Genomic DNA, 2,934 nt, shown 5'->3' with positions numbered 1-2,934 from the left:
AAGGAGGTAACCACAGATAGTCCACTGATGCCACAGGGCACTCTGGAGCCCAGACGGCCCTGCAGAATTGGCCTGATTTGGGGCTAGTGTTTGGAGGCAGATGCTTCTATGCCCACTGCAGTAAATAACCTTACCCAAAGGGAGGGCTGGTCTTTGCCTCTGGGATGCATAAGCCCTTGGATTGTCCCACCTGGTAGGATACCTTTCTTTCCCTGGGGCCTTGGGCCAGGCCAGATAGTGTATGCTACCAATGTGATTTACGGCGGGACCTTGGGTCACACGGCATCAGTCTGACTTCTGGGGCGCTGGAGACGGAAGACCAGCCACACGTAGAGTCCGTCAGGTCTGTGCGACAAAGCTCCAATAAAGACCCCAGACCGCAACCCCACATGGGCTTCCCTGCTTAGCAACCCTCCCTGGTATTGCCCCAGGCTGCTGCTGGGGAAGTAGGTGCCGTGCGCACAGCTCCACAGGGAGAGACGGCAATAGTTCCACCCTTGGAGCTCTCTCCGGCCCTGCCCCACGCACCTCCTTTCTTGACTGATCTTCATTCGAATCCCTTCACAGTCAACCATAACCAGGACTAGAGCCACTTACAGGAAGTTCTGGAAGTCCTTCTAGCAAATTATCACACTTGAAGGTGGTCTCAGAGCTCCCCAAACTTGCAGTGGGTGTCAGCAGTAAGGGTGGTCTCTGGGCTTTCCCTAACTTCATGCTCTACCTTGACCAATCATGGCAACTGCTACCAGGAATGAGGCATGGCCATGGGTCAGGCAGCGACTCGTGAGACCCAAAGAGACAGCCGGGAGCCTTCAGCTGACAGCACTGGCAGCAGCCAGCCAGAAGGATGAGGGCTTTAGTCCTACTGGGAGGACCAGCAGGGAGTGTGGACAGTGACACAACATCCACGTGTGCGTGCTCATGCACGGGTATGCGTATGTGTGTGCATGCATGCACAGGTACACGTGTGGGTGTGGGTGTGTGTGTGCATGTGAGTGCTCCTGCATGGGTACACGTGTGTGTGCATGTGTATGTGAGTGCTCATGCACAGGGATGCATGTGTGTGTGTGTGTGCACGTGAGTGCTCTTGCACAGGTATGTGTGTGTGTACATGCGTGTATGTGTGTGTGTGTGTGAGTGCTCAGGCATGGGTATACGTGTGTGCACGTGCGTGTGTGTGTGTGTGTTGCATCTTGTTGTCTAGTTGTTGACTCAGGGATCCTCTGTGTGGCTCTGGGGTGTGGTCACAAGAGAACAGGGGTGGCCACAATGACAGATGGAAGTTTCCGCCACCCTTTGGGGACAGAGGCTTGGAAACGCATCTAAATTGATTTTGAAAATTAAACGTTTTTGGAGGAGGTGGGTTGGAGAAATTGTAGTTACCACCTCTGAGGCAGCTGGAGTGTGAGGGAAAAACAGCTGCCACTCAAAGGCTTAGGGGAGACAGTGGCATCAGGGAAGAGGCAGGTATCAGGGTAAGGAAATAAAATACCCTATTTGCTTGAAATTAAGTGACCATTTTGTCATTTTGAGAATCTGCATTAAATGCACATCTAATCCAATTGTTGAACTTGGGAGGAGAGAAGTCTGTCCTATCCCTATCACCCTTCTCCGTGAGAGGAGGCTCACTGGGTACCACGCCCTCCCTGCAGCCACGCTGGCTTTGGCACGGGTGGCCTGCCCCACCCTTGGTGCCGTCACATCCACGCGGCCCACCTTTCCACCCCTCTCTCTTTCGTGACCTCCAGTGACCTGTCTCCCATCCCACCATGCCCACACACTCCCAGGACCACACCCTTTCCCATGAAGAACTGAATTGCCCCTGAAATCTTTATTTTGAGGTTTGAACCCCTTTGTTTTGAACCCCCACCTCCTGTCCTTCCAGCAGTGACACGGACGTCTCCACTGGTGATTCGGGCCCGGGAAACCTCCAAGTCACTCCCCCTGTGACCTTCACTACTGACCTCCCTTCTCTCCCAAGGATGAGGCCATGGCCCACCATGTAGCACTTCATGCAAACTCTTCCAAAACCGAAGCTGATATTTAGAAATAAATTAAAGTTAGACTTGAACCTGATCTTACTTTAAAAGTTTTTTTTTTTTATTTTTACTATTAAATCCAACACCTGCATTTTGGTTTCTGAACACTAAAGAGCACAGCCAGTCACACCGTGTGGCTCCACCGCCGCTTGGGCCTTGCTGGCGGGAGTGCGTCCACCCGGCACTCTGCGCACACCCCTCACCCTTCAATGCCTCGACGTCCTCCTGCAGAATCCCAGTTCTCGCAGGAGCCCGGGGTCTTCTTAGGGCCTGATGGGCTGCTCCTATGGCAAGTCAGGAAAAGCAAGGACAGGTCCCACAGGGACTGAGGTTCCTCTCTGGTGGGCTGCGTTCCTCTCTGGTGGGCTGCGTTCCTCTCTGGTGGGCTGCGTTCCACTCTGGCCCAGAGCCAGGCCTGCGTGTGACGCTCTGTTGGCCCCGCGGTGGCATCCGATAACACCTGTCTTCATTGTGTGCACCTCCACCCTGTCCCACCTTCCTACTCCGCTACAGGGCTTCCCAGATCATCTCCCAAATGAAGGACACGCACCGATCCTTGTCTCAGGTCTTATTTACGGTTTCTGTTCACATCCAATGTATAGACTTGCGTTGTGGATGTGAAAGAGCCAGGAACAAAGGATTTCCCCCGCTTCGTGTTTATTTTATTTTGCTCCCAGTATATGCTCAGATCTAAGTCAAAAGAGGTTCAAGAGCAATGTTCTTTAATGCAGTTCAATGATACTCATCCAGTACTTGGAAACACAAGGTAGCACCGATTTTCTCTCTCTGTCTTTCTCTCTGCATACATCCTAGGCTCCTGCTGTTCAGAGATTATGTGCTGGTTAGGAAGGCACCCTGATACAGTGCTTGGCGATGTGTTCAAAGATGATAAACC

Source organism: Rhinopithecus roxellana, chromosome 6 (genome assembly GCF_007565055.1).
Source record: "Rhinopithecus roxellana isolate Shanxi Qingling chromosome 6, ASM756505v1, whole genome shotgun sequence".
Lineage (NCBI taxonomy): Eukaryota > Metazoa > Chordata > Mammalia > Primates > Cercopithecidae > Rhinopithecus > Rhinopithecus roxellana.
The sequence above is the reverse complement of the archived record's forward strand: the minus strand, read 5'-3'. Positions refer to the sequence as shown.